General features: G+C 41.4%; 1 protein-coding gene across 33 annotated transcripts in view; it reads right to left on the reverse strand.

Annotated features, from left to right (window-relative positions):
- HUWE1 (HECT, UBA and WWE domain containing E3 ubiquitin protein ligase 1) overlaps nt 1-7,373 on the reverse strand; it is a 162,342-nt gene extending 154,969 nt beyond the window's left edge. For 26 of the 33 annotated variants that reach the window (XM_085007951.1, XM_085007938.1, XM_085007956.1 and 23 more), the window contains exons 1-3: nt 7,280-7,373; nt 6,980-7,079; nt 1,090-1,220 (exon numbers count right to left, since the gene is read on the reverse strand). The gene's annotated coding sequence lies outside the window, so the exon portion shown is untranslated. Of the gene's footprint in view, nt 1-1,089; nt 1,221-3,010; nt 3,099-4,615; nt 4,825-6,979; nt 7,080-7,279 lie in introns of those variants that run through there. The other 7 variants (XM_085007946.1, XM_085007942.1, XM_021080180.2 and 4 more) reach the window with 2 other exon arrangements.
- Between the last annotated feature and the right edge of the window lie 19,310 nt (nt 7,374-26,683).

Here is a 26,683-nt window from a genome sequence, read left to right on the forward strand (position 1 = left end):
CAAAAGAATAAAAAGCAACTTTATAAGATAGTATAAAAATAACTAAACCACCTAAGGAAATTGAAACCATGGTGAAAAACCCCAAAGGCACAATCAGGTCATTATCTAGGAAACATTAGCTTCTTCCACAAGGAGGCCTACTTTTCATGTAGAGCCGTAAGCAGGGCCAAGACATGGGACTGAAGTCAGGTATCAATTAAATCAGACTCTGCCACAGAAAAAGGAACCCATGACTAGTTATTTTGGGATAGTGCTTAAGCCAGCAGTATCAACTCCAACTGGGATAGAGGAGATTATTGCCATTGTTCCATTATAATGGGGTCCTCCAAGGTCTTTAACTTAGCAAGAATGGGTTAGATACCACTTTGAGAATGTAATCACCAAATGTGGGGGAAACTCTTTAGGGCAATTTCTTCAACAAATAAATCAGAAGAAAAAGGGAAGGAACCTACAGATTAAAACAGATTTAAGAGGTATCAATCCTCCTTTGTGATAAATGGATTTTCTCTGGATCCTGATTCAAACTAAAATTTGAACAAACAAAATTTAAAATATTTGCTATTTTAAAAAGTCAGTTAATTTTTTGAGTTGTGGCAATGGTTCTGAAGTGATATTTAAAAGTATATATACAAGTATTTTGCAAATAGAAAGAAAATGCCAGCAGGGGTTTATGTCAAAATAATATAAGGGGTAGGGAGTGAGGGGTTGGAGTAGAGTACAGGTAAAAAGTAAAGGCTGCAAGTTGGTAACTGTTACAGCCAATGATGGGTACACAGGGGATCCTTATATTATCCAATTTTTATATGTTTCAAAATTCCAAAAAGAATTAGACATAATATCTTGCAATTTTATTTTCTGAATGATACTTAAGGTGATTTTAAAAATCATGTAACAGAGAGAACTCATTTAAATTTTAATTTAGTAATGAGCTGCATTTAAACACAAGAAACAGTCAGTACCACATCAGATTCAGATAATGGAAAAAACCAAAGTAGCTCAATTACAGAACAGAAATACACCCCCCCCCCACCATCTCCATTCCAGGAAGTAAAATACAAATACTACCCAAAAAGATCCACAAAAACTAACCTAAAATCACAGCCAATCATACTCATCCTGGTGGGAAATCCCAACACTGCTCCGACAGCTTCCTGAACCTTCCTGACACCAAGTTGGTCTGCTGGTTCCTCTGGAGTGCTCAGGTCAGACTACTGGAGGACCTACAAGAAAAAAGGAGGGGGAGAGATACACAACACATTTATTAGGGTGTGAGCGAGCTAACCATTATATCAATGCTAAACATAATCACAGTTATTTCTTAAGCAATAGCCCTCACATATCAATTTGCATTTTTAGGAACTGCTTTGAGCAGTAACAAGAATTCAGAACCAAGGCTAAAGCAATTTTAATCTGACCTTGCGACAACATCCCCAAAAAACTCAATTCTGCTCTCAAGTGAAATAAAATTATAGGGAATAGTGATTATTTAATAGACAATGTTATATCCTTTCTGTGAACTGACAATAAGACAATGTTAAATTTTTAATTTTTTTGTGAAAAAAAGTACACACATAAATCATTTTTCACCTACATATGCTTTTTGGCCATACTGGGGGACAAATGACAAATACCCTGGAAACAGACTGAACTTCGCCACTGAACCTTAGACGAAGTTTTTAACTAGTATTGCTACTCCTTCCTCTCTTCTCAGAGACCAACCGAGAATAAATTAAACCTTTTAGGTCACACCTAGATTATCATTCCCAGATTTAATTCTAGTTTTGAATACAAAACTCAAATAGAGATTTAATTTCTGATCACTGCTTGACCCATTGTGAACACCAAGGCAAAATCTCAAACAGAAAGTGATCTCTTGCCCTCCAATGAAAAAAAAGGGGAAAATCCTATTACCTCCAAAGCACCTCAAACTAAATAAAGCAAACCCTAAATAAAGCACAAAACCAATGTCTGCATATAGTTAATTATGATGGTTACCCATGATAAAATTTTAATCCTACATAAACTTTTCACCATATTCCTTTTTCAAACCCCATCATCCACCCAAGGTAATTAGAAAAAAAGCATTCACTTTAATAGTGGGTCTAATTAAAATATGAACAGTGGAAAACTACATCCAAATTGAATACTTCTACTTAGTAAGAATGTTGGAAAACACAAAATGGTAAAAACACAACAGGCAGTACTGTACTAAAGGAGGGTCAGTAATTCACTTTGGAAAAGCTCGGTATCCCAAACAACCTTTCTAAAACCCCAAACCTCTTAGATAGGAATTATCCTGCTCAGGTAAGACCAAATAACATATCCCCACACTGATCTCAGGGACCAAAGAAAGGAGGTAGGGGAAAAGAGGTATGAACACTTAGGAACTAGCTAGCAGAAGTTCCCTTTCTTACTGTGAAAAGCATGGCACCAAATTTCATTACTTTTATAAAAGGTGAGTGACAAGACACATTGACTGCCTTTGAAGGAGCAAAGGAGGGAGGAGGCAAGGGATGAAACACCCCTTCCAAAAGGCAGAACATCTGGGTGTGGTTCTTGACAGAAACATTATGGCCAGTGGTCATTCCAGGATGGTGATTTTCCATTAAAATTCCTAGACTAGAAGGTTAATACAGGTGGGAAACACCTTCAAACATAGTAAAATATTGGAGATAAAAAGTTTGGCTTATGAGGGGGGAAAATATAAAAAAATGATGACTGGCCCAGAAATAAACTAAAAATGATGGCTGGCCCAGTTAAAAGAACATAAATCTCTTCTTTCCCAGGTCATAAAACTACCATATGACACAGATGCATCTGCCAACGTATCCTAAAACCAAGAAGAAGTAACCAGTTTATTGTATGTCTATCATAAGGCAAACACTTCATAGATTGTTTAATTCTAGCAACTACTATCCCATAATAAAGATGCAAACAGAATACGTAAAGTAATTTTCCCAAGGTCAGAAGGTGTGATGTGAACCCAAAGCATACAGTATATCTACCATACCAGGCTGCCTCCCTTGAGTGAGTAATGCTGGTGTCTCCTCAAGCTACGCAACACTGGGGCTAAGAGAAAACAATGTTGAATATGTAATCTAAAAAGGAAACAAATGATAGGGAATTAATTGCTATAGTAATTGTGGAATGGGGGGAGAGCAGAACAGGGTAATGATTGAGGGGCAAGAATAATCTAGCAAAGCTATTTTATTTTCTAGCACATGGAGAGGGATAAATGCAGTGGAGCCTAACGGGAGGCTATTTTCTCTCTAGGGGAGTCAGCTCCCAGAATAAGAGCATGGGGGGGGGAGGCCCGCAGGGAACAGAGTACTAAGAAATGAGAAACATGTAAGAGATGGCTAACAGCAAAAAAAAAAAAAAAAAAAAAAAAAAAAAGAGAGAGAGAGAGCGAGAGAGAGCGCGAGCGAGCGAGATGGCTCTCAAGCTTCTAAGGGGGAGTGTGGCGGAGAAAGAAAAGCAAAAAGTTGGTTTACTGGAGGGATACCCTCCACAGCCTTTTTTTAAAGTTCTTTTTTTCCCCCTTTTCAGGGGGATTGGGTGTTATGAGGAAGGGAAGGCTAACGGCCCTGAAAACGAAGAGGTCATGAAGACTGCAATCATACAACCACCAATCCATTCATTGTGCCACCTAAGAGTGGTTGAGCAGCAGAGTTGGAGAAAATCAGTGTCCTGTGCTCCGGATCAGGGTCATACAAGCGTGAAGGCTGCTATGACTCCATCCACGAAGGTGGAATAAAGGCAGGGAACGGCAAAGGGTCTCTAGTCAACGCCTGTGTCAAGGGGACCAATGGAAGAGGGGAACAGAACGGGTTAGGGGACTTGGGCTAAGCTCTTCCTTAGCAGTACAGGGTGACAGGGAAAAGCTCTGACTCTCCCTCTTAAATATAAGCCTCAAATATCCATGTAGATGAGAAAGATTCAATGGGACGATGGAATTAGGGGAGAAGGGGGAGAAATACGTCAAAGGCACCAAAGCGTGACCCCCTCCCTATACCTTAGTTCGAAGACCCTGGGAGTCGGGGAAGTAGAGCCCACCCCAACTCAAGAAAAGCTAGAGGAATCATTTAGGCCCTGAAGGAGCAGAGAACCGAAACGGGCCCGCAAAAAGGCAAAGGGGAGGGAACCAGTCGTCGTAGGTTGGTCCCTTCTCCCCCACTGCCCAATCTAACCCCCAACCCCACTCCCCAACGAACTCTAGGACTCCCGCCCCCCCTCCCTTCCCAACCCGCCCACTGCGGCGGCGACAACGGAGGCGTTGACCGATTGGTGGGGTAAAGGCGGGCCCACACGCGGCTGAGGCCCGGGAAATGGTGTCGCCTCAACCGACTAGAGGCGAGGTGGTCTTCGCCTCAGGTTAGGCTTATTGGCACCTCTGCTTTTCGCCAATCGTCACCTCCTTAACGTCGGGTACCTGAGAGGCGTCACAAACGCCAACACCTCAGTCCCGGGTACTGGCCGGACAGACATCAGCTTCCGCCGCCATCTTAACAGCAGGCGGACCGACCCTAGTCACTGCCCCCCCACACCCCCGAGCTACCTCCGCTACCGCCAACGGATCCCACGAGTACGTAACCCCGCTCCCGCGAGAACTCACCGGGTAGGAACAGCACGAGCCGAAGACGCCGCGGCCGCCTCCGCGGTTACTGCAGTCTGTAGCCCAGCCGCGGCCGCCTCCGCGCGATCCCGCGAGAGCTTCTACCCGACGGGAACAGCCTGAGCCCAGCCCTTCCCAGACCCCTCCTCCCACCAAAGCTTGAAGTCGCTACGGCTCCGCTCTCACCCCACGCGAAGCAAAAAGCAAATGACGCACAACCTCACGAAGCATCGAGGGGCGGAGCCAATCTGCCGCCGGGAGCTCTCGCATGCGCCATGAGAACTATCGCGATAATACGTTTTGGTCTCCGCGAGACCTTCGAATTCACCGCAGGATGCCGCCCTCGCCTCGCCTGTAGGAAACATGAGATCTCGCGAGACCTGGGGCACGCTCCTAAAAAGGAGAGAGGCGGGGCCCCCACGAAAATGACTGGGAGTTTTCAGGGGAAGGGAGGAAACTCGCGTCCTGCAGGGATCTCGCCTACCACGAGGTTTCCGACCCACTGCGGAGCTGGCTGCCAAACCTCGCGATGACACAGCTCAGCGCCAAATCTCGGCCATGTCCTGAAAACTGCCTCCGCCCCCGATCTAAGGTGTCTAGAGCCTAGTGCTTGAGGAAAATTTAAAAAGTCAACCTGTTTATTCTCACGCTTCCGGGCAGAGCTGTACCAATTAGCCAAACTCCATTCTGGAAGAGGAGCAATAGATCTCCCATTGTTAGCTTCCTCCAGGAATTACATATTATCTTGGACTAACACATAGAAGACGTTCAAATCTCACAATAAACACGCAAATGCAAAAGAAAACAATGACATAACAATTTCTGCCCATTAGATCGGAAAAAAAAAATTTAAGACCGATAATATCCAGACTCCTTCCCTCGCCGCACTGCAGGCTACTGAATCCATCTTAATCTAACTAAAGGCTCATATCGTTAGTTCTAGCTCCAAAGCCACTAATTTTAACTCCTGAGGCTCTACCTTGGCACAACCAAAAGCTTCAATAAAGTGGTTTTCTCCAAACAAAGGAGTCTGCCCTCAAAGGAAAATTCAAGCTTCCAAGGGGGGGGGGGGAATGCGTGCTTGAAGCTTTTAATATGGCAGTTTTTCCACCTCTAGCCAACAATATTTCTCCAATAAATCCAGGATTCCAATCTGGCTCGATTTGTGGGCTTTCCTATTCTAATGCATTGTTCTGTCTATTCTAATTTATATATTGTTCCTTTAGAGTACACTTTAATAGCTGGTAGTACAAATACCCCCATCTTTACTTATCTTTAAAATATTTTCTCGTTTATTCTTTGCCATCTTTTTTCTGGATGAACTTTAGAATCATATTAAGTTCCAAACACTTGGTATATTTATTGAAATTGCATGAATTGTGTAAATCAACATAGGAAAAATGGACACCACTACAAAATTAAGCCTTCTTATCCAGAAGCATGGTATTCCTTCACCATGTATGCAAACGTTCTTTCATTATATTCCTCAATAAAGTTTTGTGGGTTTACTTCTAGGTATTTTTATTCGTTTTTCTTGCTATTGAGAATAGGGTTTTTTTTTTGGTATTAAATTTCCAAAATGCTTATTGCTTATAGATAGGAAGACTATTGATATTTGCCTGTTTACTTTTGCAATCGGACAAATAAAAAATAATTTCAACTTCGCTAGTAATCAGGTAAATGCAAATGAAAACAATGACATACCATTTTTGCCCTTTAGACAAAATTACAAAAATTGATAATTCGTGTTGGCACAACTGTGGAAAAATGGGCACGCTCGCACAACATTGAAGAGTGTAATTAGTATAGCCTTTGGGGAAGGCAATTTGGACAAATCTATCAAAATTCAAAGTGCATATACACTTTGACCCAGCGATTACTCTTCTAAGAATTTCTCCCACAGAAATACACATGTGCATGATATATAGATATATATACATATATATGTATATATACAATCCCATTTATTATAGCATTGCTTGTAATAGCCCCCTCCCTCCCCCAAAAGGGAAACAAGCCAATGTACATCAATGGGGAAATGATTAAATAAACTGTAGTACAATCATACAATGCAGCTGTTTATAAATGAGATAAATTTAGATTCCCTGATATAGGAAAATCTACAAGACGTATTAAGTTTTTAAAAAGCTGTTAGCCGAAATGAATGTGTGCGTGTGTGTGTAGTACCATTTATATACCAAAACATACATATACGACGCCTAGTAGTTACCCGCGAAGCCTGCTTGCCAGCCCCTCACCTTCCCCCTTCTCTGAGGCCGCCTTCCTTTAACCCCTGAGAGAAACGCAGAAGGCCCGGCCTTTACTCCCTCTCTAGGGCCACTTGGCCAAGACTAATGCCGGTACCTCGCATCCCCACTGTCCGCCGCTCTCTCGCCGCGCTGCCAGCCGCTGCCCGGGCTGCCCCCGAAGATGCGGCGAGCCTTCCACTGGCGCCGGCCGAGGCCTGGGGGAGGGGAGAGAAGGCGGGGTTTGAGGGAGGGCTGAGGCAGGCCGCCGGGCCCCTTCACCAGCCTCTCCCGCAGGCTCCCCAAGGCCGCCACCTCCGCGTCTCCGCGCAGGGTCCCGTGGGAACAACCCCCTGCGAGGAGCCGAGGACGGCCGCGCGAACAGAGCCCGCCCCTCAGCCCGGAGGAAGACGCTCACCTCGGCGGCAGTAGCTCCGCGGGGCCCGCAGGAGCGTGCCGAGTCCGCGGCCCTGCTTTAGACCTGCTCCCCTCGCTCGCCCTCCGCCGAAAACCTCCCCCCGCTGGCTCTCCTCACACTCGGCCTGAGGCTCCGCCCCCCGCTCGAGTAGCCCCGCCTCTGCCACTTGGGAGGGCGCTCCCTCCGCGGTGAAGCCGGGTTCCCTGCAGGGGACCGCGCCTGAGCTACTCCAGGCTCAGTAAACGCAGCCAAAGAGGATAGTAGTGTCGCTAAGGAATTGGGATTTGATTCGAGGCATGGTGGAAACCGCTGAAGGGTGATATGATTTGATTTGATTTACATTTAAAAATTAATCTCCAGCTGCCTAGTGAAGAATGGGGGTCAAGAGGGCGAGTGGGGACACAGTGTGGAGGGCAGGAGACGTCGGGGGCGCCTACCACAGTGAGTTTACAGGGGCAAACCCTTACAACGCTTACTTCAGGCACGTACTGAACCCTCAGTAAGAAGTCTCTCTTTTTCTTCTTGGTATTTTTTGGGGTGACAGTGCAATTGGCAAAGAGCTTATAGAGGATCTGCATTTGTGAACGCGTAGGAATAAAAATCTGTTAGGAGTTACCCCATTAACCATGCTTCATCTGGGGTGCAAAATGAAATTGGAGGGTGAGAAGGGAAGGGAGCTTTGAGTCAAAACTAGATACTTTGGTAAGGCTTGAAGTTTTAACAAAAAGTATGTATTAACTCAGTATTTTAAAGTATACAGACAAAATCACTATCTGATGTACTACTGACACATAGAGGAAATAAAAATTTTAATTGTACCCTCCGGTTCTAATTCCAACACTTTCAGAGCAGTGGTTCATGCACCAAATTGAGAATCTGATGAATGGATCTACTGCCTGCCAAATATATTTACACAAAATTTTGTGTATAATCTCAGCTTTATGGAGGCCCCTTTGAGATAGCTCGGACCATTAAATATTCTTACAAGCTATTTTTAATGGGTGAATGTTATTCTATTATAATGTTAATTATTTATTTAAGCAATCCTCAATGCCAGGTTTTTTGGTTTTTTTTTTTTTTTTTGCCAAGCAGCTGGTGGCATGTAGGAATTCCTGGACCAGGGATCAAACCCACCCCACAGCAACAACCCAAAGCTGCTGCAGTGACAATGCCACATCCTTAACCCCCTGTGCCACAAGAGAACTCCAGGTCTTTTTTAATTATAAGAAATACATGAAATTTGATGTAACTAAATATTTGCATATTTCTGAGACTTCTCAAGGAGAAATTTGTAGAAATAAAGTAGCTAGGGTCAAAAGGTCACTCCCCCCAAACATAGAATAGGCTCTCTAGAACAGTTAACAATAAACAGTCCCACCAGAAATATATTAGAATTCCAGTGTATTCAGATATTCCTATACCTTCACCAATATCGCTATTATAGTTTTCAAAAAACCTTTTAATTTAATGCACACTTTGTTTTTTTATTTTATTGGAGTATAGTTAACTTACAATGTTAGATTAACTTCAGGTGTACAACAAAGTGAATCAGTTATACATATACATGTATCCATTCTTTTTTAGATTCTTTTCCCATATAGGCCATCTCAGAGTATTGGGTGATTTCCCTGTGCTATGTAGTAGGTCCAACAAGGACTTTGATTTTAATTCCAATCTCTCACAGCATCTGCATTAATTCTAGCTAACGCCTAACCTTTAAATTTTTCTGTCGATTCCTAGGCCTCGGAAAGTCTAGTTCCCCAACTCCTAGTTCTAAAATCCCACATACCCTACAATCCTAGTTTTAATTTCAGTCTGCAGTAGCCTTTATTTCTCTTGCCAATTCCACTCCTTTTACAGTCCTAGTTCAACCAATACCCTCACGCACACCTCTTGTTTCTTTTTCTTATTGCAGACTATTTAGAAAATATATGAAAATACCAAAAGATAAAAAACTTGTAATCCTACCACCTAGAGAGGACCACTATTAATGTTTTGGTTTTATGTCCTCAGCCTTTTTCTATGCATTGTGTATGTATTTATTGTTCTAAACAAAAATGTTATCATAACATTCAATAACCTAATGAATATTTGTCATATCATTTACTATTTGTCCATAATATAATTTTAATGGCAACATGACACATTCCTTTCTTTAACATGTAATTACATGTAATTTAACATGTAATTAGCTTCATTTTTGTTCTTTTTTTCATTTAAAAAATGTTGCCTAGGAGTTCCTGCTATGGCACAGCAGGTTAAGAATTCAACTATAGGAGCTCCTATTGTGGCTCAGTGAGTTAAGGACCTAGTGTTGTCTCTATGAGGATGTAAATTCAATCCCTGGCCTTGCTCAGTGGATTAAGGATCTGGCATTGTCACAGGCTGTGGCATAGGTCGCCGATGTGGCTTGTATTGTTGTGGCTGTGGCATAGGCCACAGCTATACCTTCAATGCCCAGGAACTTCCATATGCCACAAGTGCAGCCATAAAAAGAAAAAAAAATGTTTGCCTAATTACACTTGAATGAATACATTATTCTAAAACACTCAAAACAGATAAATGTAAAATTCCTCTTATATTTATATACCCATGTAGAAATACATAGCTTTGTTATGTTTTTTTACTTTTTAAAAATATGAATATAAGTTGTATGTATTACTCTAATTGCTTTATTCACTTACTATGTCTTTCAGATCTCTCCATGTCAGTATATATAAATCTACCTCATTTCCTTTATGTAGCATTCTACTGAATGAGGGTACTAGAGTTAACTATTGATATTATTATATATTCATAGGTATAAATTCTTTTAAATCTTATACTGTTAACATTGCTTTTTTTCTTAACTATCAACAATGCTGCAATGAAAATCCATGTATATGGTTTTTTTGTGCATATGCTAAAATATTTCTGTAAGATAAATATGAAGAAGTAAAATAGGTGGCTCGAAAATAACATGTTTTAGGATTTTAATATGTAAAGCCAAATTGCCACACAGAAAGACCCAGTTTACACCTCCCCCAGCAGTGAATAACTATTTCCCTAAATTTTTAACCATACTGAGTATTAACCAATCATTTGAATATTGTGCCAGCATGCTGGTTGAAAAATGTCTCATTATTTGTGTTTACCTGGTTATTATTGAAGTTAAGGGATATTTTCATATGTTTGTTGGCCATTTGCTTGTGCTGTTTTGTGACTTTGCCTGTTCATATTTTTTATCTGTTTTCCAATTGGATTGTTTGACTTAGTATTAAATTATGTAGTCTGGGTATAAGTCTTTGTTAACAGGTATGGGAAAATTTTTTGCAGAGTTTATTTTTAAACTTTGCTTATGGAGTCTTTTTGGGTATAGATGTTTTAAATGTTGATGTGTTTGAATTTATCAATCGTTTCTTTTATGGCTTTTGCATTTTGAATCTTGCATAAGAAGACCTTTTAGAGTTCCCGTCATGGCGCAACAGAAACAGATCTGACTAGGAACCATGAAGTTGAGGGTTTGATCCCTGGCCTTGCTCAGTGGGTTAAGGATCTAGCGTTGTCGTGAGCTGTGGTGTAGGTCGCAGACACGGCTCGGATCTGGCGTTGCTGTGGCTCTGGCGTAGGCTGGCAGCAACAACTCCTATTAGACCCCTAGCCTTGGAACCTCCATATGCCGCAGGTGCGGCCCTAAAAGGACAAAAGAAAAAAAAAAAGAAGACCTTTCTACTCCAAGATTAGAAACATTGTTCTATGTTTCCTTGTAATATTTTAGAATTTAGGTTTAGTTCTTTAATTTTCTGGAATTTTTTGGTAAACATTTTTCTAAGCCATTAAATGTTCTAACAATGGTATGTTTAATAGGTGACTATTTTTCCATTGTAATACTAATTATGTATTAGTATTTTTCATAGGGCCCTAAACATTTATGTAGCAGATTATTCTGTCTCTTTATCAAAAACCAAATTCCTAAGTGCATATATGGCTTTGAATGTAAATCATCAGTTCAATAGTCTTTCCCATATAGATTATTACAAACTATCAGGTAGATTTCCCTGTGCTATACAGTAAATGCTTGTTAATTAAATATTTTATACAGTAGTGTGTATATGTTACTCCCATCCTCCTAATTCCTCCCTTCCTGTGTTTGTTTTCTATTGTTGCATAATAAATTACCACAAATTTAGCCATTAAAAACAACACCTTATTGTCTCACAGCTGTAGGTCACAAGTCCTGGTGGGCTTGGTTGAGTTCTCTGTGTAGGATCATACAATGCCAAAACCAAGGTGCCCCCAGACTTGGCTTTTACCTAAGGTTCTCTGTAGAAGAATCCACTTCAAGTTCATTCAAGTTATTGTCAGGATTTAGTTCCTTACTGTTGTAGGACTAAGATCCCCATGCTCTTAGCTTTTAGAGGCTGCTCACATTTTTCCTCACTATCTCCTTCCATCTTCCACCCAGCAGTGGCACTCTGAATCAATCCTTCTTTTGCTTGGAATCTCTCTGACTTTCCTGTTTGCCACTAGCCTGAGAAAACTCTCTGCTTTTAAAAGGCTTATGTGACTAGATTAAAGGCTACTGGGATAATACAGAATAATCTCCCTATTTTAAGGAGAACCTTAATTACATCTGCAAAATCCCTTTTGCCAGGCAATGTATCAGAATCACAATGTAATAATTACTGTGGGACATCTGGGGGGAGGGGGGAATTCTAGGATTCTGCCTACTATAGGTTTATTTTCCATTTTTCAAGCAACTATATCAGTCATTCTGGTTGTAAAAGATTCAAACATCACAGAAGTACGGTACCTGGAGCAAAGCATGAAAGACATGTTTTACCACCCTTCCCCCTCACTACTACCTCTATTTAGAAGGAGTGAACACCTGCATACCCACGACATAGATTTTATCATTAATGTTTTGCTATTCTTACTTTATCACATAGCTATCATATGTCTATCTATCAATCAAACCATGTTATTATTTTTATGCATTTCTTTCTCTTAACTAGATTATGGAGGTTTTAACTAGATTATAGAGGTTTTGTTGATATTTTCAAAGGACTATTTCTCAGATTTATTTTCCTGTTCTACCACTTTCCCCCATCCTATTTTCTACTTAATAATTTTCAGCTTATATAGTTATTAATGTCTTCTAGTTCTCTTTAAGTTTGTTTTGCTATTTTCTTTGAAATGGCTTATGTTAAATGTGTGGCTTATTCATGTTCAGTCTTTCTTATTTCTAAAATCCCTTAAGGTTATAAATTTTTCTGTGTTTGACCTCACTATGTAGTGCTTTCATTCTCATTAATTTCTAGTCTATAATTTTGGTTTTGATTTCTTTTTTGACCATGAGTTATTTAGAAGTGTTGTGTATTTATTTTTTGGCTATGTGTGGGGCATGCAGAAGTTCCCAGGCCAGGGATTAAACCTGCGCCACAGCAGCGACCCGAGCTGCTGCAGTGACAATGCCATATCCTTAACCTGCTGTGCCTCAAGAGAACTCCAATGTAATATATTCTTTTTTTCTTTTCTAGGGCCGCACCTGCGACATATGGAGGTTCCCAGGCTAGGAGTCAAATCAGAGCTGTAGCTGCTGGCCTATGCCACAGACACAACACTACCAGATCCGAGCCTCATCTTTGACCTATGCCACAGCTTGCAATAATGCCAGATCCTTAACCCACTGAGTGAGGCCAGGGATTGAACCCACATCCTCATGGACACCATGTCAGATTCTTAATCCACTAAGATTTTTTTTTTCCGGTCTTTTTGCCTTTCCTAGGGCCGCTCCCGCGGCATATTGAGGTTCCTAGGCTAAGGATCTAATCAGAGCTGTAGCCGCCGGCCTACACCAGAGCCACAGCAGTGCCAGATCTGAGCCGCGTCTTTCGACCTACACCACAGCTCAGGGCAACGCCGGATCCTTAACCCACTGAGCGAGGCCAGGGATTGAACCCGAAACCTCATGGTTCCTAGTCAGATTCGTTAACCCCTGGGCCACGATGGGAACTCCTCCTAATGTATTCTTGACATGCTTTCTGTCAGTTTATATACATCTGCCTTATTCTTTTAAACTAATCTCCTGAGGAAGCATTTATACAAAGTGTCTGACCCATCACTATCTTTTTAAAATTCAAATATCCCTTCTGGGAAACCTTCCCTCACCACCCCAACCCCAAACTAGACCAAGGAAACCTGTAATACACTTTCATTATATTCTGCTATATTACTCCATAGGCACCCAAGACAGTTGCACAATTAAGTGCTTGATGTCTGTTCCCCCCCACCACCACCACACACAGACATTCATACACTCTGCATACATACATCCTATAGTGGACAATGAGCTCCTTTAGAGCAGAAGCTATGTCTGTTTTGTTTATATTTGTACTCTAGCACCTAGCACAGTGCCTTACAATTTTATCTGTTCAATGAATATTTTTTGAAGGAATGAATGAATAAACAACACTGTGAGCAATATTAGAATTATGCCCTTTTTATGGGTTATAGAACTCTTACTAATTTAAGTAACAGTCATCCTACAAGAATCTCCTGAGGATCATGAGGAATACGTGGATAAGATAACAATAGATTATGGGTTTCTTAATATGTCGATACTTAAATATTCACCTTTTTAAAAAATTTAGTTGCACGGGGTGGGTGCTCCTTTGGATTGTTACTGAGCTTTCATTATTATAGGGTGCTAAAATGACATCCTTGTAAATAGATTTGCACATGTATGTACTTTCATAAGAAAAATGATGGAAATGGAATTACTCCAATGGGTATGCACATTTTACAATTGGATAGCATGACTTTTCAACTTGCCCTCTGAAAAAGATTATACAAATTTATATTCATAGTACCAGAGTATGAGAAGGATTTTCCCCCATGCTCTTACCAAAACTGTTCATTCACTCATTTTTTTCTTTGCTAGTCTGATACAAAGTGGTATGTCATCGCTTTCATTTTCATATTTTTGATTTTTGCTAAAGTTGAGCACTTTTTAATTTGTTTCTTAGCCATTTGCGGTCTTATTCCTTTTTCAAATGTGTAGCTTATTTGTGTTGCTTGCCCATGTTCTTATTGAATTTAGTATTTTCTTACTGATTAGGAATAATTCTCTCTTTAAAATTTATATTTAAAAAAATTTTAAGTTGAGGTAACATTGGTTTATAACATTATGTTTCACGTGTACCTCATTATATATTTCTACTTCTGTATACACAGCAGCAGCTCACTACCACCAATTTATTTTCCATTCATCACCATACAGCTGACCCCTTTTACTCATTTCACAGTGCCCTTGTCACTTCTCTGGTAACCACTACTCTGTTTGCAACAGCTTAAATCAATCCTAAAGGCATTGTGCTGAGTGAAAGAGGATGACTTCAAAATAAGTATTGCATACTGTATACTTCCATTTATATGACTTTTTTTTTTGGCTGCACCCATGGCATGTGGAAGTTCCTGGGTCAGGGATTGAACCCATGCAGCAGTTGCAGCCTGTGCCACAGCTGCAACGATGCTGCATCCTTAACCTGCTGCACCACAAGGGAACTTCCTATATGACATTTTGAAAGGACAAAAATATACTCATGAAGAACAATCAGTGGTTAGAAGAAGGGGAAGATGTGACTTCAAAGCAAAAGCATGATGGAGTTTTATGGGGCAATAGGACCATTCTGTATCCTGATTACAGTGGTGATTACACAAATCTATGCATGTGCTAAAATTAACAGAGCAATGTACAAAAAAAATAAAATTTACTTTGTGTTAATTAAAAGATAAAATACAAAAAATAATGCCAGAATTGGCATGACACCTCCTTTGTCTGGCAGGTATACAACTGCATCTTCGTTTAACCATTTTTTATTTGTACAATTTCTTCTAAGAATTCTAAGCTCACTATAAAATATCATAAGCACAGTTAGGCCTCTGAACTCAAACTAGTTAAGCCTGTGATGTCCTGCAAAGTGCATCAGTTAGAATTCTTTCAATTGCAATTAACAGCAAAACCAACACAAAGTGGATCAACCAATAAGGCCATTTTATTATCTCCCCAATAACAGAGGGAGAGATTCAAGAGCAGGTGATTCAGCAGCTCAGCAACATCAAGTACCCACTTTACCTCCATCCTATTCTACTATCCTCAGCCTTTTTTTTTTTGTCTTTCTTTTGTCTTTTTGTCTTTTGTTGTTGTTGTTGTTGCTATTTCTTGGGCCGCTCCCGCGGCATATGGAGGTTCCCAGGCTAGGGGTTGAATCGGAGCTGTAGCCACCGGCCTACGCCAGAGCCACAGCAACGCGGGATCCGAGCCGTGTCTGCAACCTACACCACAGCTCACGGCAACGCCGGATTGTTAACCCACTGAGCAAGGGCAGGGACCGAACCCACAACCTCATGGTTCCTAGTCGGATTCGTTAACCACTGCGCCACGACGGGAACTCCTATCCTCAGCCTTTTGGTCCTTCATCTTATAATCCTGAGATGGCGCAGCTACTCAGTCATCGTGTAGTCCTACACTAATATCAAGAAGAAAGAACATAACTATTACATGTCCCTTGTTAAGACCAAGAGAAAACTTTTCCCAGGATCCTCCTGTAGACATTCCTTTTTTTTTTTTTTTTAAATTGTTTGTCTTTGTGCCTTTTCTAGGGCTGCTCCCGCGGCATGTGGAGGTTCCAAGGCTAGGAGTCTAATCGGAGCTGTGGCCACAGGCCTACACCAGAGCCACAGCAACTTGGGATCCGAGCGGCGTCTGCGACTTACACCACAGCTCACCAGTGCCGGATCCTTAACCCACTTAGCAAGGCCAGGGATTGAACCCGAAACCTCATGGTTCTTAGGCGGATTCATTAACCACTGCGCCACGACAGGAACTCCCTAGACATTCCTTCTTATCTCAATGGCCAGAAATCGTTTCTCATGCCCATGCAGAAACCAATCATTTGGCAAGATAAATAGAATTACTGTGATTAGTTGTCTCAGATTAGTCTCAGTATGGTCCCTGGACTGGTGCTAATCTGTAAACTGTTGGTTACTAACTAGGTGCAGAGATTGAGGTTATACATTTAGAAACTTTTTAGAATTAAAGTATAGTTGATTTACAATGTCATGTTAGTTTCAAGAGTACAGCAAATTGAGTCAGCTATATATGTATGTGTGTGTGCGTGTATTTTTATACATTCTTTTTCAGATTCTTTTCTATTATAGGCCATTATGAGATATTGACTAAATTTCCCTGTGCTATACAGTAGGTCCTTGTTGATTATCTATTTTATATACAATAGTGTGCATTTGCCAATCCCGGCCTCCTAATTTATCCTTCCCCTCATTGGGTAACCATAAATTTGTTTTCTATATCTTTCATTTAGAAACATTTATAACAAGTTCACTGAGTAGTTGTTATGTCTTTTGAATATTATAAAAATTGGGGGCTGGCATTTTGCTTCTTCTTCTTCTTTTTTTTTTTTTTTTTTTTTTTGCTTTTTTTTTTTGCTTTTTTTAGGGCCACACCTGCGGCATATGAAGATTCCCAGGCTAGGGGTCTAATTGGAGGTGGCCCATGCCCCAGCCACAGCAACTCGGGATCCGATCCATATCTGTACCTTACACCACAGCTCACGGCAATGCCGGATCCTTGACCCACTGAGCAAGACCAGGGATCGAATCCGCAACCTCATGGTTCCTAGTCGGATTCATTTCCACTGTACCATGACGGGAACTCCCAAGGGCTGGCATTTTGTAGGCAGATCTTCATTTGAGAATCTCAGCTCCCATGATGCACAGGGTTGCCCTAAATAGTCACAAAAATGGAGGCTGTATTAGGGAGGAAGAAAGTGAAGGATGGCCATTGGGTAGGGTACCAACAGTATGGGCCGTGCAAAAAAACAGTGGGAATGATGTTGCCTCTAGAAACCGTGGAAAGTTCCAGACAAGAATAAATTTTGGATCCGGCACTGCCAAGCAGTCTTTCCTTTTGGCTTCACTTGCACACTCACCTGTGGTGCTTCCACTCCCAGGGAGGAGCAGCCAGGTGTAGTTATGCCTCTCCTGAGAAGCCACACCCCAAAACCTGTTTCCCAGCTGGCCCAACATTACCTGTGTTTTTTCTGATACCAGAGAATCCTCCTTAGAAGGCTATATTTGGCGTACATCTGCCATTCTTGCTCACAACAGCAAAAACAAAAACAAAAGTGCAAAAAAAAAAAATCCACTAGACATGCCAAATTAGGCACATCAGTTGGCTGGCCTCAGTGACTCACTCTGTAGCCTGTGACAGGAGCTCTTAAACTTTTCTGAGTTCAATTCACAGAGTAAGAAACATACTTGACAGCACAAATACATGCGCACCTACGCACACATGCACACACACATCTGAAAGAAGCGTTTCACAAAACAGTATTTACTGTGTGTAATACAACTTTTTTTTTAAAAATTGTACTCAGCTTTTTTTTTTTTCCATTATGATCTCATCCCACTAAATCAACATTACAGCCCACCAATGTGTTACAACCTGTAGTTTGGGAAAGTGTGCCCTAAAGAGGGGAGATGTAAATGTTTATCAATCCGAGAGGCATTTAGAGTGGCTACCAGTAGCTCTGTGTGAGATGTTGTGGCTTCCTCTGTATCTACTGCCAACACTTGAGCCCTAACCCAGGACAATGCTTCTGCAACCTTATCTTTTTCCTCATAAGCTTCCCTGACCTCAGAGCTCTTGCCTCTTAAATCAGCTGCCTTAGCAGTGAGAAGGCCAGAGGCCCTCCAGGCTGTTCATGGAACCTGAGTTGCCCTAGCAACACTTGGCTGTAATTGACTCCCGCTGTCACCTGCTCCAGCCTAGCCTGCTTCTCCATGCTGCGGGCTGTGGCCCCCTTTTCTCTTGTCTTTCATAACAATTTCTCCATCCTTATTACATAGACAGACGCCTTCTTAGCCCTCCTCCTGATGTATGGTCAGATTCTTGGCACACACCTCCCTGGCACTCTCCACATTGCCAAATACTCGCTCTGACATGATTAAACACTCACAGAGATAGATGATTTGTGTGTCTTTCATATCACAATCTCTAGTGCTTGTCAGTTTAAATCAGAGATCATAAACTCAAATGTACGCAAGGGCTAGGCAGGGCACACAAAAGCCTACATGGAGACTGTGCCTCTTCCTAAAAGAAGCAGTGGCTACTCTGTCCAGCTGATTTTGCCATACAGAAGCTGATTTTGCCATCCATATGGCCAGAATCTCCCAACTTTTCCAGGGAAGCCATAAGTTTTACATGAACTCTAATAATTTTATATACTGATGAGTAATTTAATAAAATATTTTTTTAATTCTTTTTTTTTGTCTTTTTGCCTTTTCTAGGGCTGCTCCCTTGGCATATGGGGGTTCCCAGGCTAGGGGTCTAATCGGAGCTGTAGCCATCGACCTACACCACAGCTCATGGCAACGCCAGATCCTTAACCCCCTGAGCAAGGCCAGGGATCGAACCTGCAACCTCATGGTTCCTAGGCGGATTCGTTAACCACTGAGCCACAACAGGAACACCCTTAATAAAATATTTTTAAAAATTCTTATGGGCCAAATCAAACCCATCTGTGGACTGGATATCTGTTTAGCAGGCTACCAGTTTGCAAGCTCTGTTTTAAGCTTTTATCCTCTGTCTTGCATTTGGACTTGATGTCTTCTAACTTTTGGGGCAAAAGAAAAAACCACCACCAGTAACTGGGCTTAAATCCTCTTTAAAGTTCTTTCTCTCTCCCAGATGGCCACGGTAATCAGGCAAGACTCTTAAGAGATGTTCACAGGGTTCATAAGGTTCCACTGTTTCTGCCATACACTGGAACACCCATTTCTACATATTACTGTGTTCTAGATTGTCTGGTCATGCAGTGAGGCTATAAAGCCAGCCACTGGAGAAAGCCCTAGCCTTTTGGAGAGGGAGTGCTTCTCTTGGTGCTTCTCCTTTGACCCTATCTATTAATTATGTGTTATTTCCCTTTTTAGTGTTCCCATCTGTACCTGAGCTGGAAACTTTTGCCCTTCTGGATGTATTGGGAAGGGAGTTTCCCAGCACCCTCTGCACTACCTGCGTCTTCACTCACTTCCTCCCTGCAGTGACTAATGGGTGAGATTCCAAAATGTCATCGAAGGCATCCTGCTCTCTTTTTCAGAGCTCCCTTGTTCATAGCATGCTTGTGTCATCCTCTCTGCCCTTCTGTGTGGTCAGCCCCACCAAGGTGAGCTCAGCAACATGAGGGTCTGCTATACAGACCCATCTATTCCCTCAGGAAGGTGCAAAACTCTAGTCTTGGGATGAAAAAGTTGAAAACCTGATTTAGGCTTTAGACCACAGACCCCTTCTCCAAACCAGTCAACAGTAGATCTTAACATTTTGATCCCTCTTTGTCTCCTGTACATGTGTCTCAATTAGTTCGGGATTTGGGGGAGAGAGTAGGGTGATTGTAGGAACTTTAGAGAGAAAACTTGAAAAATGGATACAATGACTGGTATTTGAGATCTAGAGTAACATTTGAGAGAGGGAGTTCTCCTTGTGGGAGTGTGGTGGCTGGTATGCACAGGTGTTGCAGCTGCTTTTTTTTTTTTCCCACAGAGGTAGGTCATGAACCTTGTTGGCTTTGGGAGTTTGCAGAAGTTTATATTATGATTGGTGTCTGCAGGTATGCAACTGCTTCTAATAGATAGCAGCTTTAGAACTCACAGGCCTCATAGGTTTTTGACCCTATAGCTGTGGCTGGCTTTTGACCCTATAGCTGTGGCTGGTGTCTTATTAGGGTCCACTTGGACCCTAATAAGAACAAAGTACATGCTTTTGTGGCAGAGACAGGGATTAGAGTATCAAGAAAAGAATAGTTTGGTACCCATTAAAGTTCACCTAAAAATAGCTTCAAAACAGCATCAGAAGGCTAAAAAATTTTTGCTCCCTTTTTTCAAATTCTTAGGACTATAGGCTGGGGCATTTAATTGCAAAAGTAGCTAAATTCCAGGCGAATACTAAGGAGTGAGATTATATCTTTACATTCAGTAGGTGGCATTCCGTCAGTGCTGTTTCTCCATCTTGATTTGAATTGCATCCTGTCCCAGAGGCAAGGGAAAAACTCTGGAGGAGCCGCCTTCTTGAATTTTTGTGGCATATCCATAGACTACTAGACTCACCCTACCACACATACATCACATGGTCTCAGATTGGCACTGGATTTATTAATGACATGAGCCATGACCATGACTTTGGATTTTAAAGACCCACACTATGGCCTTAACCAAGGAAAATGGGTGATTTTTATTAAGGTACAGATAGAGAAATGAGAGTCCTTACCATATATCAGATATAGCATCTTCTTGTATCGAGGTGGAGAAACATATCTTAAAATTATTAAAATTCCAAAGGCTAAACAAAAAACCGTTTTTTATTTATTTTTGCTTTTTAGGGCCACACCTGCAACATATGGAAGTTCCCAAGCTAGGGGTCCAATCAGAGCTACAGCTGCCAGCCTATGCCACAGCCACAGCAATGTAGGAGATCTGCACATCTGCAAACTACACTACAGCTCATGGCAATGCTGCATCCCCCACCCACTGAGCGAGGCCAGGGATTGAACCTGCATCCTCAAGGATACTAGTCAGATTCATTTTCACTGCGCCACAACAGGAACTCCCCCCCAAAACTTTAAAGACCATCTTCTCTAGGAGTATGATTTACTCACAAAATCAAGGTGGTACTGGCTTTCTTTCAAAACAATGCTTCATACTAATTTATATGTGAGTGATATGACATGATGTTTGAGATTTGCTTAATATTCCAGAAGAAAATGTATGGATACATGAATTAAAAATTGGCGAAGCGTTGATAATTGCTGAAGCTTGGAGTTCCCGTCATGGCTCAGTGGTTAACGAACCCAACTAGTATCCTTGAGGACTCGGTTCAATCCCTGGCCTCGCTCAGTGAGTTAAGGATCCAGCGTTGTGGTGAGGTGTGGTGAGGCCAGCAGCTACAATTCTGATTTGACCCCTAGCCTGGGAAACTCCATATGCCACAGATGTGGCCCTAAAAAAAAAAAAAAGAAAGAAAGAAAGAAAGATAATTGTTGAAGCTAAATGAATAATTATTATTCATAGGGGTTCATTTAGTATTCTAATTTTGTGTATGTTTGAAATTTCCCTTAAGAAAACATTAGAAAAATAAAAACAAGCTTTGGTCTTACTGTCAGAACAAAATCAGTGACAGAATGAAAGGAAAAGATCTAAGAAGATATGCTATTTAAGCTGGAGAAAGAGGGATTTTCTTGGGAAAACGTGATCTTGGAGAACAGGCAGAGATGAAAGGGGAAAAGGTGATACACTCATAACTAAAGTGCCTTAAAGATATAACTAGAAAATGGAGATATTTTAATTGTTACTAGGTCAGAGAAGTTGCCTGGGTCCCCAAGAAACCAAGGAGACATAGGGAAAGAAGAAAAAATGCACTGGAATTACTCTACCAGCAAGAATCCAGATCTCCAGTGCTATGAGCAGGTTTCCCATAAAAAGGTGTTTCTCCAAATCTGACCTTAAATATCTATATTTAGAGCAGCTGAGAAAAAACCACATAGTACAGGCAAAATGTGTCTCCTCCAAAGATGTTCATGAACTTGTGAATATGATATACTACATGACAAAAGGGACTTTGCAGTTGTAAATAAGAGTACAGACTTTAAGATAGGAAGATTATCCTGGATTTTCTGGGTAAGCCCAATCTAATATCATGAACCCCTAAGAGCAGAGAACCTAGCCTGGCTGACAGCAGGAGAAATATGGCAGGAGAAGTCAGAAGGATTCCAAGGGTAGGATGTAGGGGCCCACGTGCAAGGACTGAAAAGATGTCTTTAGGAATTAAGGGCTGCCCTTAGATAATAGCCAACAGGGAAACACAGTCCCCAAGTCTACCAGTGGATTTTAACAATAACATGAATGAGCCTGGAAACAGATTCCAGAGCCTCTGATAAGAGCCCAGCTGGCCAATATCTTGATTATGGCCTTGTGAAACTCAGAGCAGAGAAACCAGTTGAGCCAAACCTGACTGCTGACCTCCAGAACAGTAAGATAACAAATTTGTATTATTAAGCCTTGAAGTTTGTGGTGATTTGTTACAACAGCAATAGAAAACTACTATATGCCATAATATTAAGTGGGTATGAAACATTCGAAAGGATTTATAGGAGGGAGACTAACAAGATCATTACAGACTACTTCAGGCATTTTAGATGAATTTCAAGGCAACAAAATTATGGGTGGAGAAGCATGTAGGACTTGTCTTTTTGGGCACAAGCTCAGAACACGTATGTGGTTAGGACTCCAAGAGAAGGAAGCAAGGAAAATGAAACATATAGCAGGGAAATGAGGCAAGACAAAAATAGATTGAGTTGGAGCTCCTGTCATCGCTCAGTGGAAACAAATCTGACTAGCATCCATGAGGAAACAGGTTCAATCCCTGGCCTTGCTCAGTGGGTTAAGGATCTGGCATTGCTGAGCTGTGGTGTAGGTCGAAGACACAGCTCAACCCTTAGCCTGGGAACCTCCATATGCTGTGGGTGTGGCCCTAAAAAACAGATTGAGTTAAGTCTGGAATAGACATTAATTTTAATAAGACAGTACCTCCTGCTGGAATTACCCAATTCTGGGAGGTGAAAGTAGATAAGAATTGTTGAACCGTGGATGTTTTTCCAGATCCAGAATTTCTTTCTCCCCCAACCCTAGTTTTATTGAGGTATAATCGACATATGACATCACATCTTGAAAGGGCAATTACAAAACCTTTATCACACCTAAGGAAGTGAACAATAATATTCTCACAATAAAACTTTAATATCACTTAATAATATTATCCAAACCTTAAGAAGATTTCCCTAAGTTGTCCCCAAAATGTCTTTGCATAGCATTTTTAAAAACCAGGATCCAGTCAAGTTTCATGCATTGCATTTTGTTATGTCTCATTAGTTTGTTTGAATTTGAAACATTTGTTCCACATTTTTATAAAATATTTTTAAAGTTAAAAAAATAGACAGCTGAGCTAGAAAGCGAACAACAACAACAACAAAAAGGAGCTCTCTAAGGGGTTAGCAGCAGAGAGAGCCTGGTCTAATCACAATCCTGTGGGTCTTTCAAAGTGGAAGAAGAGTGGATCCGAGAGATGTGATACAAGAAGGACTTGACCCATGTTGCTGACTTTGAAGGTGGAGGAGGGGCTACAAACCAAGGAAGGTAGTTAGCCTCAATTTGTAGGCAGCAAGAAAATGGGAACCTCAGTCCAACAACTGCAAAGAACTGATTCTGTCAATAGCTCAAATGAACACCAAATAGATTCTGTCCTGGAACCTACAAACAGAAAAAAACAAGCCTTGTAACACTTGATTATCAGCCAGTGAGACCTATTTGGGACATTTGACCTCCAGAACTGTAAGAGAACACATGTGTATTTTAAGCTGCTTTGTTTGTGATAATTTGTTTCAACAGCAATAGGAAGCTTTTATAGCAAGATTCTGAACCAGATTCAGAGCCACGCTTGCTTCAGAAGGTGATGGCTGTTCACAAGTGTATGGAGGCTGGGTCACCACACCAAACCCATCCCCAGGGCAATGGCTGGGATGACAGGGGCCTGGAGTTCAAAATGGGAATATAAGTAGTTTCAAACAGAAACAAGGATGACCTGAGGACTAGGGGTGCTACCCCAGAAAATCTCTTAACTTTTCAAGAAAACGAAACTGTCTCAAATGCTACTCTCCAAGAGAGGAAACAGTAAATATGCATGGAACTCCACCCTCCCCGATAGGGTAAAAAATACCATTGTTAATCTCTTGATAAATCCCAGGAGAGTTTAAATTGAGAGATTGTAGACCCTAGCCTAGACAACTAACCCACTCTAAATTGCCTCCTGTTGAGGCAGAAAGCAAGATGATTCTTTCTTTCTCTCACATTTTCTGTGGTTACTCTTCTTTCCTCCAGATAATCACTGTCTTTGATATATGCTTTGCTTTCCGATGGCAGTGTGGATCTGGACAGTATTATGTACTAGTTTTTGGCAACATATTTTTGCTTCAGATAATTGCTTCAGGGGCTGAATTTTGTTTGTGGCTAATAATTTTTTCTTTTAAATAACTTTTTATTAATATAGAAGCAGTGTAGATGCATTATAGAACACTAAACAATATAGACAAACAGGAATATAATAAATGATTAAATAAGTAGAATTTCCATTACCCAGAAACCACCACTGTAGGACCTGCAGGATCTGTGTGTGTGTGTGTGTGTGTGTGTGTGTGTGTGTGTGTGTGTGTGTGTGTGTGCATATACATGCTTTTATTTTATCACCAAACTGAGATCTTACTACATACTATTCTATAGCCTGCTTTTTTTAGTCATCACCCTCTATTTTGCTATTTTAGTAAATTTCAACTTATCTAACACCCAGATCCAATTCATATTTCCCCAAATGACCTAAAAATGACCTCTACAGCTGCTTCATCCAAAGCAGTACCCAACACAGACCATGCATTGCCTCTAGTCTCTGTGTCCTGTAAGTCTCTTTTAATCTAGCACAGATACCATTTAAAAAAATCTTTTTTTGTCTTTTTAGGGCCACACCCATGCATTTGGAGATTCCCAGGCTAGGAGTCGAAACATAGCTGCAGCCGCTAGCCTATACCACAGCCACAGCAATGCCAGATCCAAGCCATGTCTGCGACCTACACCACAGCTCATGGTGATGCTGGATCCTTAACCCACTGAGCGAGGCCAGGGATTGAATCTGCGTCCTCATGGATGCTAATTAGATTCGTTTCCACTGAGCCGCAGTGGGAATTCCACAGACATCTTTTTTTTTTTTTTTTTTTTTGTATTTCTGCTATTTCTTTGGCCGCTCCTGCAGCATATGGAGGTTCCCAGGCTAGGGGTTGAATCGGAGCTGTAGCTGCCGGCCTACACCAGAGCCACAGCAACGCGGGATCCGAGCCGCGTCTGCAACCCACACCACAGCTCACGGCAACGCCGGATCGCCAACCCACCGAGCAAGGGCAGGGACCGAACCCGCAACCTCATGGTTCCTAGTCGGATTCGTTAACCACTGTGCCACGACGGGAACTCCCACAGACATCATTTTTAATGATACTGATTTGCAGAGGATACCAGGCCAATGGTTCTGCAGAATGTTCCACTTACTGGGTTTGTCTGGTTGTTTTTTTGCATTATTTTCTTCTAAAGTTTGTACATGTACCACTGGTACAGGGAAAATCTTATGTGTCCAATTACCTTTTTGAACTCTTGGACAGTAAGACATATGTGAATCTTGGATTAATTCTTTTTTTTTTTTTTTTAATCTTCGTAGGTCTGCACCTCATGGATCCTATTTGGGTTCATTACCGCTGAGCCATGAAGGGAACTCCAGATTAATTCTTTTTTAGAGGTCCTGCATGAGCTTCACCTATTCCCAGTGGATGATAGCCCAGGTTGCAGTTGTCAAAGGAAGCTCCACTCACCTCACACCTTAGAGTGAGACCCTTCTAGCTGAAAATGATTAGAAACAGAAATCAGAGAGGAAATTATTTTGGACGTAAATTTCTTTGTAAGTCTGAAATTAATTTTCCTATCAAGAATTTCAGAAGAGGGAGTTCCCATTGTGGCTCAGTGGTTTAAGAACCCAACTAGTATCCATGAGGATGTGGGTTCAATCCCTGGCCTTGCCTGGTGGGTTAAGGATCTGGCATTGCCACAAGCTGAGGTGTAGGTCACAGATGCAACTCAGATCTAGCATTGCTGTGGCTGTGGAGTAGGCTGACAACTGCAGCTCCAATTCGACCCCTAGCCTTGGAGCTTCCATGTGTCGCAAGTGCAGCCCTAAAAAGAAAAAAAAAAAAAGGCATTTTGGAAGAGGAGAAATTTCACATTGTTCAAGTCTAGGACACTTGTACATTATTTTGGATATTTTAATGCTATCATTTAGGTTGAATGTGTAACTTTTGGTGGACCATATTAGACAATGTGGCTGGACATAATTTAGGATGGGAAAATACAATAGGGATAGACTGTATAACCCAGGATGTGGGAGGGAACTTGGAGTTGATTTGATTAATGTCCTATCTGATCCACTTCAGAGCCTTTTGTAGACCAAGTGGCAGTGTGGAAGTGTCCAACACTGCTCCTAGAGGGAACAGGGGTTGGTACTGGGAGAATGGTCTTGTGAAGGTAGAATCTAGATTGCCCTGTTGAACTCTAGTTTCCTACCCCTGATGCAGGCAGCCACGCTCCCAAAGGATCATCAGTTTGGCTATTAAACCCAACAGGTTAAGGTAACAAAAAGTTGAGGAGTTTTAGATGAACCTCTCCTTTGTTATGGACTGAATTGTATCCCTCATTCATACGTTGAAGCCC

This window comes from Sus scrofa, chromosome X (genome assembly GCF_054392235.1).
Source record: "Sus scrofa isolate SSC_HxYL_T2T_F1_AM1 chromosome X, Sscrofa_HxYL_maternal_Yorkshire_Landrace_v2.0, whole genome shotgun sequence".
Taxonomy (NCBI): Eukaryota; Metazoa; Chordata; class Mammalia; order Artiodactyla; family Suidae; genus Sus; species Sus scrofa.